Consider the following 13,484-nt stretch of genomic DNA (forward strand, 5'->3'; position numbering starts at 1 on the left):
AATCAGTATCAAGGGTTCAGAACAGAAGAGGTACAGACTCAGTGGGCCCTGTGATTTGCATTCCTTAGTACTCAAACCTCCAACACACCTTTCTCTACCAGCTGTTACTGCAGAAGCAGATGGAGGGCAGCAAACAGAGGACTTCCTTCCCCCCAAAAGCTCTTACCTTTAAAGGTTAGAAATACTTTGAGGCCTCGCAGCCTATAACCTCTCTGACCATGAACACTCAATTCTGAATGAGTGTGGTTCTATTTTAATCAGATTTTACTTAGAGAATTATTTTTGGAACCCCTAGGACCGAGCACTATTCCTTTTGTGTCTCCTGGGTTGTCAGGCCAGGACTTAGCTAACTATAGACTCACAGACCTGTGAATCGGTGACGGAGAAACAAAGACAGGACCTTATCTGGTGCTTAGCTCCCAGGAGGGCCTTATACAGCATGCTTTGGTACAAGGACAGACAGAAAAAGAATGCTCATACAACAAATAAGTGTAAAGATAGACAGGAAATGGGTGTTCATACAATCAGTAGGGTTGTATGAGTATACAATTCATGGTTTCTTTGGGGGAGAAAGTGATTGAGAGGACTGCAGAACCAGCTAGACAATTTGCAGGGCTTCTTGTTGAATAAATATTAATAAATTCAAGACAGCAATAGAAGAGCTTTGAGTCAAATGCGGGACTTTTGTAATCATGGAGTCTCATGACTACATACAGGTTCTGGGCCTGAGAATTCCGACTGCAGAAGTGGTTTCATTCCATGCATTTGTCTCTGTCAAGTTCTCTGTATGAAAAGACTTTGGAAGCTGCACATACACTCGATCCCCAGGACAAAACCACAGAACCACGGCAGTGAGCAGCAGAGTGGCCCAAGGAGGCTCTAGAGTCTAACCTTCCAGAAGGTGCTTTTGGGAACTTCCGTCAGTGCCGTGCTGGAGGAAAGCTGCTACATTTTCTGGGAGTAAGTCATAAGACAGGATTTCCTGTACGATTTCTGAAACCTCAGGGAGAGCTCATTAGTTTAGCAAAGACTAACTCAAGGTATTATGTTAGTTCGGAGACATAAGACTCAAGAAAGAAAGAAAAGCCGTGCTGTCGATCTGACTACTAAACCTGCAAGAACGTTTGCGTTTTCACAGTTAGGTGAGGAGAAAGACAAGGAAAGGAAAAATATCTGAGCAGAAAGCAACAGTCAGGAAGGTCACCCTGCATGGGAAGTAGGAGAAATACTGTCTTGAGCAATAGCCGATAGATGTCTTTTTTTTTTCCTTTCCTTTTCTTTTTTTCTTTCTTTCTTTCTTTTTTTTTTTTTTGGACAGAGTTTCTCTGTGTAGGCCTGGCTGTCCTGGAATTGCTTTGCACACCGGGCTGGCCTCACACTCGAGCAGTCCACCTGCCTCGGCCTCTCTGAGTGCTGGGATTACAGGCGTGCGTCACCACACCTGTAGATATCTTAGTGATGAAGAGAATTGTGCATGTAAACCTGCCATAGCTGTTGAGCCTTGCGGGAGCTCTTCTCCCAGCACTCACTCAGTGACAATACGCCAAGACATTTTACTATTTACAGCCTTTAGGTGATAACTGAGAGAATAAAATATTATAAAGCATCTATGGTAGCAAGTGGCACGAAAATGTCCTAAAGCTCAGTAAGTGGTAACTGAGAGTTTGCCAGGAGCTGGATATTGAAGCTAAAAGTGATCAATTTCATGAGAACTGCAGATAGTAAGGACTCTGATTCTTGCTGTTTACTGGACAATGTTCAGTGTACTTATTATTATAGAACCACTTATCTCTGTGAGGCTCCATTGGCCACTTCAGAAATAGAGAGAGTGAAATCCAATCTTTATTCTCAGTCAAGATAATAGTACCTATTTGTGAGTGTTTTTAAAGAAGAAAAGTGTGTGAAATACCCAATATAGTAATTAGTAAAGACTTGGAGCTTCTTCATAGCTGAGGTGTTTTTCCCATTTGTCTTCATTGCTTGCACAACAGCATTAGAGATAAGACACGAATCTAATTCTTCATAGTTTGGCATATTTCTCAATCAGTTCCAGTTTTCAGTTCCAGTTTTCTAGACTGGTGCAGCAATTACAGAATGCACATTAATGAGTTTGTCTGAGCCCTTGTTTCTCAAATTTGTTTCCACCGTAGAATCCATAAAAAGAGAAAGATACTCATCACTAAAATGGTCATAGCCTGGAAGCCTTGGGCAGACATATGGGAGTGTCTGCAGGAAAGGTGTTCCTATGACAAATCATTCAACCTGAGTATACTGCAGAGGAACCCAAACAAAGCCACCACAGAGCTATTGATGTTCAATCCCGTACTCATTTGGACCTAGGAAATGGAACAATTAAAAACATCCTCTCCTCTCTCTCATGGGGTGTGTCCCAAATTGGGTCAGTCATTGGTTTGCCGTTCCCTCAATCTCTTTCTCTGCTGACACTCTTTTTAAAACTCTATTTTATTTGCGATGTTGAAGCCTCTACCTCCCTCCCACCAATCCCTTAATCCTGGGTAAGAGAAAGAAAGTTAGTGGGAAGAGGGGGAGCCAACCCTTTTACCCCTCCCAGCTGCTTAGGGTCAGTTGGGTTCTTTTGGTTCAATAACAATCTCTGTCAACAGCAAATACAGCAAGCAGTCTCCTCCGAGCCACTGTGTTGAAATGTTTCTCTCGGTCTCTATCCAAGCTACTACACTGTCTGTATCTGGTCTCTTCAAACTCCTACATGCCACACATCATACTTTCTTTCTCTGGGCTCTCATATTTATCTTCCTCAAAGTCCTAGACCATGCTCCTCTCCTTGTCTCACGGGACAGGCTGTTATTAGCTCGTAAGACCACGCCCCACAGGAGGCTATTATCAACTGTGGACATACTAAAACCCAAACTAAAATCTCACACTTGGGATTAAAACAAAACATATTTACATAACATAACTGAGTTTACAAAGAAACACAACTTTCACTACACTGCTCCATTTTTTATCCCTACACTTCTTGTAGGCAGGACATATTTTGGATTGAAGATTTTTGTGGGTGGGTTGGATTTCTTCCTCCTTCCACTGTAAGTTCTGCCTGGCTACAGGAGGTGGTGACTTCAGGTTCCATATCCCCTGGGGCTAGACGTCTCAGCCACATATACCTCCATGGACTCCCAGGGGCCACCTCTGTCCCACAGATGCCCCCACCGATTTCTGTTATCTCTCCTGGTCTCCCCCCACTCCTCCATATCCCTCCCAACTCCCTCTCCCACCAAAATTTCTTCATCCATCTACTTCAGATGATTATTTTTATTTCCCCTTCTGAATGAGATTCAAGCATCTTCCTTTGCGCCCTCCTTGGCTTCTTTGAGTCTGCAGATTGTAGCATGATTTAAACTGTACTTTGTAGCTAATATCCACTTATAAGTGAGTACATACCATGTGTTTCTTTTTGAGTCTGGGTTACCTCACTATGGATGATACTGAACCAAACCAAAGATCACCCTGGGGTCTACCAAAGAGGATGCAATAGCTTTCGCACAGGTGTCCAAGCAAGCCCACACATTAGGATCAACTTGTGTCCTCCCAACCAGTGTTCCTGCTTTGAGGTCAGTTGTTTTTGTTGTCCTTTGGGCATCTTTCATCTCACTGCATGGGATGTAGCTTATTTCTGACATCTACATTGCTAAGAATGTGCAATGTGTCTTCCGGTGATAGCCATTCTCATCAGAATCCTGGGATTTATGGCGTGGGCCTGCCTTGGATGGTGCCAACGACTGTTGCAGTAAGAGGTCTGACCACAATCTACCAAGAATCAGGCAAGGTACATTAGACTGGAGGCACGGACTTTTCCTTATACTTCTACTGAATTCTGCATATGACAAATGTTCCCTTAACTGATGCACTGTTATATATAACAAATTGGTGATGAAGGGGAAGAAAAAAGGCAGTGGAACAGGGACATTAAGAAGAAATGAATTGCTCAGTCAGTAGTTTAAACTGTTGCTTTCATTTTTTTGGTAACCTGGGGGTGTAGAGAATACATTTACCAGTATCTTATATGGTGCCCAGCTCTGGCCTTTGAGGAAGCTGTTATCGCTTTACTTGGCCCCATCACCTGCAGTCTATACCGCTTCTCAAATGCTGTGGTTCAAATAAGGGTATGCTAAACTCTCCCTAGTCCAGCTTGTGTCATGAGAGCTGGCCTCACTTTTTTTTGGCTCAATAGACTCCTAGGGGATGATGCTATATCCAACAAACAGTAATCAATTATTCTCCAAAGCCCAGAAATGTAAGTTTCATTGACCTACCTTCATATAGTCTGCAGTACCTGTTGTATGCCTGATGAGGGTGAGGATGAGGCCTTACAAAAGCACCTCAGACCTCCCCACACTACGTGCCTAACTTAGCTTAGATCCATATGTTCCTTCTGGCATGTTTTATAAATCATCAATATTGTACAGAGAACTTCTGAGGAACACAACTAACAAGGTCCTTTTGTTCACATCAGAAACATTAATGGATTTTGTGGTGTATGTGTGTTATTGTTGTTGTTAAACTTGCTGAGAAAGAAGTAACTCCCCTTATAGTCTTTCATAGGATGTAACAGCATTTGCCACTGTGGACATCAGTACAAGGATTGCTTTGTGCTAGACTCTGTTCAGAGGTCTTAATATACATAGACTTAATTAAGGGATCTAATTTAATTCTGCATATTTACACGTTTGCCATATCTTACTAATAAATTTTCTACAGAGAATTTAAATATATTATAACATGAAATTCTGCTGTTGGAGATTCAACATGAATTTTCATAAAATGGAAAGAAATCAGTTTTCTAGCAAACATTTCTCCAAGTCAGAGAAGTGTTAGATGTCAGAAAAAGTGTTTTTTCTAAGACAAACTCAGTTGCAATGCTTTATGAATTTTTTCATTTCCCAGCATCAAATATTTCCTACCAGAAAGGTGAAAAAAAAAAAAGATGTGACATGTAGGTGTGTATTAGTCAATTTTAAATTGCATTAACAAAACATCATTAGCTGGATAATTTATAAAGACACAAGATTTATTAAGCTCAGTGTCTTGGAGGTTCAAATGCATGGTCCAGCAGCTGCTAGAACTGCTGAGTCTTCTTGCTGCATCACAACATGGCAGATGGCATAATGGTTGGAGGGAGTAAGTGTAAGGGGTCAGGATGACATGAGAAGACGGAAAGAGAAGGGTTAACGGCTAGGCCTCTTTTTATACTAACCCATAGGAACTAATCAGGACCATTTGAGAACTTCATTAATCTCTTCTGGGGTCAATGCTTCCGGTGACATCAGCATCCACCCCTATTCCCTATTTCTTAGTCTTTCCACATCTCAGAATTGCCATACTGGGGACACAGTCTCCAGTGCATGAAACACCAGGCACGTGCCATCTTTCCACTGCTGTGGCAATACATATGATGAACAAGTGAAAGGAAGGAGGGGTTATTTTGTCTCACAGTTTCTGTGGTTTCAGTCCACAGTCATCTGGTTCTATCATTTTGGGCCTAAGAAAGGCACAATATCATGGCAGCATGAGCCTTTGTCAGAGAAGGCTCCTCACCTCATGGCAGCTAGAAAGCAAAAATCAGATGATGGAGACCTAGAGACAATATACCTTTCCATGCTTTCGTGACCTACTTAAACCAACGAAGACCCCAACCTAATATCTCATTTATCTCTGAATTTGTCAGTACCCGAATCTACTGATGAGGTTACCATCCTTATGATCCAATCACCCCCTCAGGCCCTGCTGCTGTAGTATAGATCAAAGTTTCAGTGCATGAGTCTTTGAGGACATTTCCTATGCAAACCACAGCAGGGAACAAACTATGACAAAAAATAGTATTCAATTTTCATTACTAAATATTTTCTCAGAAAAATTACCATGAATCGAACAAGATGATATCTCTCAACAGATACAATGTGAAAAAAATGCTGTCCCCAGGGAGTTCATAGGATGCTTGGAAATACAGAAGTCACCACATCAGTATAACCCAGGATAATTTGTTCTCTGCAAGGTGACAAAAGAATCCTAAGAGTTCAAGCTATGGCACCAACTAAAGACAATACGTGCAGTAAGCATCAAACCACTACCCAGATCCAGCCAACGGACAGGACACTCTCCACAGTTAAGTGGAAAGTGAGGACTGACTTTCACACAAACTCTGGTGCCCCTTATTTGACCACATCCCTTTGATGGGGAGGCCCGGTGTCACTCAGAGGAAGGATAGCAAGCTACCAAGAAGAGACTTGATACCCTATGATCATATATACAGGGGGAGGAGGTCCTCCTCAGTCACAGTCATAGGAGAGGGGAATAGGGTGAAAGTGGGAGGGAGGGAGGAATGGGAGGATACAACAGATGGGATAATAATTGAGATGTAATATGAATATTATCAATAAAAATAAATAAATTAAAAAAAAGAATCCCGAGAGTTGACATGAGAACCAATGAGCCACAACTTGCAAATGCAAAGGAGGGTTCCTGGAGATGGAGACATTTTACTAGAGTCTGTAATGAATTGGTAAGCAGCCTCCAATTGGGTGAGTGGGGGCACCATTCTATAAAGTGTCAGTAGAATGAAGAAAGTTAGAAGTCTAAGGAGACCAAAGTACATCAGATAAATCCAAAGAGATGGCTTAGTGGTCTAGAGAGCTTTGCTGCTCTTGCAGAGGACCCAAGTTCAGTTCCCATGCTTCCTGGACAATAATAATCACCAACTCTGGCAAATAACTTCTTCAACACTCCCATTTTATCAAGAGTCGTCCGGCCAAGATTTTGGCATACTGAATTTTATCGTGTGACATTGAAGCAGGAAAAAATAAATTCTACAAGATGATAAGCAAGCAGTTTTTAAACTCTGAATTCAGCAGCAAGATATAGCTTTTTGAGGGACTGCTTTGCTCTGAATTATACACATAGCATCATGAGTGCTTTCAAATTCCCTATAGCATATTCAGAAATTCATATATTCTGCACTGGCCACTTAGGATACTTTTATTTAATAAGCTATCAGATGAAACATGTGTTTGAGTGGCTTCTCCTTTGTCATTAATTCTCCATCATGTATATTTCATGGTCCCTGTTATGGTATCACTCTTATTCCTGACAACTTATGAGGATATTGACCCACAAAGCTCAAACCTTGAGCTATAACAAGCTCATGGTAATATATGAATATCTTTAATCCAGAAACATATAAATTGAGCTTTCTAAAGTATAGGACCACTATAACAGAATTCTAGGACTAAAAGAAAAATGTTTCACTAATTGTCTCCCACAGCAGAAAAGTGAGTGACGCCTGATCCTTCATCGTGTAGTACCTTAAATACTGAACCTCGCGCTTCTTAATTAAGTAGTTTATTGTAGAAAATGATGCTCCTCAATTAAAACTAGTGTAGAAATAACATATGTTCTTGCATGTTATACAGTTTACATTAGAGCCCATGAAATATTAATCATGGCTATTTCACTTCCTGATCAGATAATCCCATAACTTCTACATAGTGTTCTACAGATTTCTGCTTTCCTCTCACAGGTTCAACCATTTGAATATTTGGTCCCCAGCAGGTGCCGCCATTTTGTTGTTTCTTTCTTACCCTGGGGCCTAGCTGGTAGACCATGTTGTAGGGCTTATGGGTTATAGACTGTTGGGGTTTGAATGAGAATAGTGCACACAACCTTAAATCTTTGAATGCTTGGTTCATGGTTTTTAGAACTGTTACGAAAGGAATGGGAAACAGACTTAGGAGGACATGTGCCACTTAGGTGTCTCTCTCCCTCCCTTCCTCCCTTCCCTGTCTCTCTCCATCTTGCTGTGGATCAAATGTCGGCTCTCAGCTCCTGCTCAGTGCCATGCCTGTCTGCCTGCTGCCATGCTCCCTGCCATGGTGATCTTCAACACCACTACTCTCTAGAACTGTGAGCCCCAAATTAAATGCCTTAGAAATACTTTGTCTTGGTCATTGTGTCTTTGTCACAGCAGTTGAAAAGTAACTAAGACATATCCAGACTGTGTCTTTTAATAAAGGTAAAGCGTTATGAAGGGATTTTTTTTTTACATTTTATTTTATTTATTGTGTATGCTCATTTTGCCTGCATGCATGTCTGTGCATCATGTGCATTTCTGGTGCCTGAAGATGCCAGAAGAAGGCGTTGGGCCCACCAGAAACTGGAGTTAGTGATGGCTGTGAGCTGCCATGTGGCTGCTGGGAATGGAATATGGGGTTTCTGGAAGAGCAGCCAATGCTATCCACCGTTTGGCCATCTCTCTAGTCCCTGAAAGGATCTTTCTATGACACCTAACCTGACTGTGAACAGAAGATCAAATTGTGGAATTATTTAAATCTCATGGGAAAGCCATTCTACTTTGCTTTTAGGTAGCATTTTACAACCTAGTCAATTAAGGATATATACATCTTAAATGATTTCTGTCTTTTTTCCTTAAACCAAAGCCTCTTGTCAGTCATGGTTAGTGAGAACTTCCTGTTTTATAGAGTATAAAGGTTAGAATAATAACTCAATTAAAAGTAAAACATGGGACTAGAGAGGCAGCTCAGCAGTTAAGGACACATGCTGCTCCTGCAAAGGACATGAGTTTGATTCTAAGCACCCAATGTTAAGTGGTTCACAGCTGTCAGTAACTCCAACTCCAGGGAATCTGATGCCTTCTTCTGGCCTTCATGAACATCTGCACTCAGAGGTGGGCCTACACGTAACACTGTCAACCAAACATATTTATAATAATAAAAAAACCCCTAAACCTTAACAAGGCTCATAACATTGATAAGTTCCAGACTCTTTTGATTTGCTATTTAAATCAGGAATATTTTGAATATGAATATAGTTATTTAGAAAGGAAAAGTAAATGAATGATTATTTGTGAATAACTGATATTCTGAAGATAAAATAAGGATTCCCTTAGAAATAATGAATAATGTTATGTTTAGTAAGTTCTAAAAGTTGCAAAATACTTTCAGTAACTTGCTTAATCCTAACAAATTAAATTTTTAATAATTGACCTATGACCATCATCGTTTTATAAATTATGAAATTGAAATCCATAGAATGTGTATGCCTTTAATATGATAAACAAGAAAGAGATGGTGGTGACTAAGGATGAAAAGACTGTGCAGAGACCTGTGAAGGTCTGATAGCTGATATACAATAGTTATTGTGGGTAAACTCTCTGGACCTTTTCTTAAAAAGATGCAAATCCTATCATATCAGCGACTCACCATGACAATCTCTTTATATTCCATAAGGGCCTTTATTTCTAAAGAATCATCTTGGAGGTTTGGATCTCAAAGGTTAATTTTGGGGAAAGGGACACAACTTAGTCAAAAGTGAATCCTTCCCTTAGGTCAACCCTTGAGTTCTGATACAGTTGTGTTTATGCTATCCTTAGGCTTAATCTATCGTCCCAGGCTATATGAAATGTGTTATATTTCTCCTTGAAATAAGAAATGTGAGCCGGGAGTGGTGGCGCATGCCTTTAATCCCAGCTCTTGGGCGGCAGATGCAGGCAGATCTCTGTGAGTTCGAGGCCAGCCTGGTCTACAAAGTGAATCCAGGACAGCCAAGGATACACAGAGAAACCCTGTCTTGAGAAAAAGAAAAAAGAAATTTGGAGCCATTACCAGGGGCAGCCTCGGGTGAGGGCAGGACTTGAAGTGAGTGAATGCAAGAGCAATGAAGGAAGAATCAGATGTGGGACACCATCTAGTTTTGTTTTGTGAGAGACGGGACAGAGAGGAAGTGCATCTCAGTGCGGCTGGGCCTACTCTGACGACCTGTATCTCCCACAGGCTTTATCTGTACATGAAATCATTTCCTCAGAGACTTCAATCACTGATTACAAACCTTTTAGGAAACATTTTTTTTCTAAAGTCTAAAGTATATTGAAGAAAGAATATAAAATTAACAAAGCAATCAAACAGTGAATTTCAAGAGAACTAAAAATTAACATTATGATAAAAATCTGTTTTCTTTTAAACTCAGTGTCTTCTTTCTTAAGATTGGTGTTGTAAAACCTTCTGGTTACAAAACTGCTAAACAGGATGATTCTAATTGAGTTTGATCCTGTTTTAGTTTGGCAGAATTAATAGGTCAGAAGTTATTTCTTACTACCCGGTATATCAAACTTATCTTTTTACAGAAGTCCAATCTCTCTGAGCCTTGTTTTACTCTTCCTTTCCTTTCTGTTTTTCTCTTTATTTGATATAACCCATCATTCATTTCTTTTGATTCTTTAAATAATGTGTAGCCTTTTGTATAAGCAAAGGTGGTCTGTTCTTTGTTTTTCTACGATATCAGAAAAGTCCTGGTCTGACAAGTCTGCTCCGGAAGCCAGGCAGTTCACTGAACCAAATGTTTCCCTCTGTGTATTTGTCATGAACCCTTGTTTCAATATGATTCTATCTTCATTATGATCCTGTAAAGAATAGAAGAACATCAGGATTCCTAAAACTGCTTGCTTTGCCTTCAGGAAGGGGCCAAGGTTTGCCATTAATGATCAAACTCTCTTCCTGCCCATACAAGTTCCTTGTTTCTGAAGCTGGACATTAAAACCTATTGATTCCATTGCAGTTTGCCAGCTTCCGGAATTTAGCTAGGTTTTTCTTCTTAAATAATTTTTCTCAGATCTTCTTTCTCATGCTAACTAATTACACTTGTTAATTATCTAAATGTGTATCTAAGTCATAAGCTCTTTGAAAGACTCAATTTTCGGCATAGCTGTTCTCCCCAGGGACCCACCATTAGTCTCATTTTGTCAACACCAGCTTTTGTTACATTAGCTCAGCTCTGGCTTTCCATGAGAGGCCTTTAACAGTAAGAAATACAAGCACAAGCAAGAGGTGTGTAGTGAATTTCCACCAAGGGCAGTGAACGGTCAGTCTAGGTCGTCCAAGCACTGGAAATTTGCCAGGCAGAGCCTTCTAGTTGCTTAGCATTGCCAGCCCATGTTTCTTTTTTTCTTCTTAAACCACAGAGAATGAACAAAATAGTAGCCTTGGGTTGGAGAAGAGCAGACAAGTGCTGTGATTCCTGCCACCATGTGATACAACCTTTAGGTTGTAGTCCATGGCAGTCAGTGTCTCCTCTATTTTTTTCTGAAGCTACAATAACTGCTTCTATTATCTAGTTAAGGACTCCCTCAGGCCTATGGCACATTCTTGCATAACTTCTTGATCACACAGCTTGTTTTATTTAAAGACTCACCTTCATCAAATAACTATATGGAAACATATTCAAGGTTAATATCAAAGTCCTATTGACCCATCTCCGCCACTGTGCTGTCCTAAGATACTGTCTTTCTACAATTCTGAAAAATCTAGCATATATTTGTGTTTTATTTACAGACCTCTATCCACAGTAGTTTACGCCCAGACATACTCCAATCTAAATTAAGAAGACCAAACAAAATATGTACTAATTTAAATTCTTGAATTAATTAGGCCTGCCCTTCTCTCATGCTTTTGGCCAAGGGTACATGCTCACCAGGCATCCATGACCTATTCCACCAAGTGCAAAAGTGCAATGTGCAAATGCACATTAAAAAAAACCAACAATCCATTAGAACTATCCAACTTTGATTTTATTTTAGCCTATGAATTAACTCTTTTTTAAAAAAATATATTTATTTATTTACTTATTTGAGTGTTCAATTTGCATGTATGACAGAAGAGGGCATCAACCATTATAGATGGTTGTGAGCCACCATGTGGTTGCTGGGAATTGAACTCAGGACCTCTGGAAGAGCAGACAGTGCTCTTAGCCGCTGAGCCATCTCTCCAGCCCCCATGAATTAACTCTTAACAGTCCAAAATTGAAAGTAATGCCTTGTATTTTACCATAGCATAACAGAATGAGTTAGATATCAACAGCAAGAGAAACAATAGAAAACACAGAGATTGAGCCATGTCATTTTTTGTTTGTTTGTTTTTTGAGACAGGGTTTCTCTGTCTAGCCTTGGCTGTCCTGGACTGGCTTTGTAAACCAGGCTGGCCTCGAACTCACAGAGATCTGCCTGTTCTGCATCCCTGAATGCTGGGCATGCTCCACTGCACCCAGCTCCGAGCAATGGAAACCAATAGCAGAATACAAATGATTAAAAAGTAAAAAGTTGATGCTTTCAAAAAACAAATAAGCCCAAGAAACTCATGAAACTAATTAAAACAAGAGGAGACAAGAGGAAAAAATTAATAAAACTAGAGACAAAGGGGGCTCATTACAACAGACACTGTTGCAATCAATCTATAGGCAAACTAAGGACTAGTTTGAATATTTATTCAAATAAACATTAAAAGGAAGTTTAGAAGAATGGGATAAATTCCTAGACACACATGGCCTACCAAAATTCAGCTTGAACCAATTTCCTCTTTGGTCCTTTGATGTAGGATCTCCTGTAGCCCAGGTCAGCCTCTAACCCACTATGTAACAGAGGCTGCCTTGTGCCGAGATTCTAGGCATACGTGCCAATCTATACCAGTTTTTGGTAGATATTTCCTACATGTGTTAGACATGATAATTTCTTGATATTTTCTGTTGGCTACTTTTCAACTCATCTTCATCAATTTATTCTTCATTCATCACACATGTCTTACTGAACTATATATATACTCATATTGTCCCTGATTTTGCCTGTCCATCTCACTAGACTGAATGACACAATAATGTTTCCTTTACCTACTACTTACTCATCAATTGGTCAACAACATTGAACAACAACTGTGTCAATGAGTGTACTGATGAATCAGACAATATCTGTCTTTTTATAAAGCTTTATGTCTTTAAAAGTTCATTATTATTGAGGGTGTGAAATATTTCTAAATAGAAAATTATTTGTATATATAGTGGGTATATATCATGCACAACTATAGCTATTGAAGATTTAAAAAGAACTAAGAGCCAAATATTGTCTGTTTATTTAAATTTAGTTAAATTCTCAACCTACTTTCTTTTATTTTTTTCATAGTTATAGACATAGAACAAAAGCTCACTTATACCTCCCTAATTTTCCAGAAAGGATATGTGTGCGATTATAACACAAACCAAGAACAGGAGTAGATTCTGGAACTACTCGGAAACAATTTTTGAGATGCATCTTCTCTGACTGTTTACCCTCTAGAGTGATCTCTGCTCACTGTAGAACTACAGTCACTCCAGTGGGCAGACAGTGTGGCTTTAACATGGTATAAAAGCTGTGCCATCTCCTGTCATCTTTCTGTGTCAAATGAGAGAGAAACAGTCTCCTAGACCACCTCACTGTGGGCCAAGCATCTTGTCCTCTTGAGAGAGAAGCTCAGAACTGTGTTTTCTCCTATGCACACTTCCAGGGTAAGAGTGGACACAGGATAAGAACATTAAATGAATTCTTTATAGCTTTGGTAAATGACACCTGTAGCTCTAGGAGAAATTCTTTTCTTTCCTCTACTTACCTTTTCTACTATTCTTTAAAAAATTCTAAG

Source organism: Acomys minous (genome assembly GCF_964271855.1).
Source record: "Acomys minous genome assembly, chromosome: 2".
Lineage (NCBI taxonomy): Eukaryota > Metazoa > Chordata > Mammalia > Rodentia > Muridae > Acomys > Acomys minous.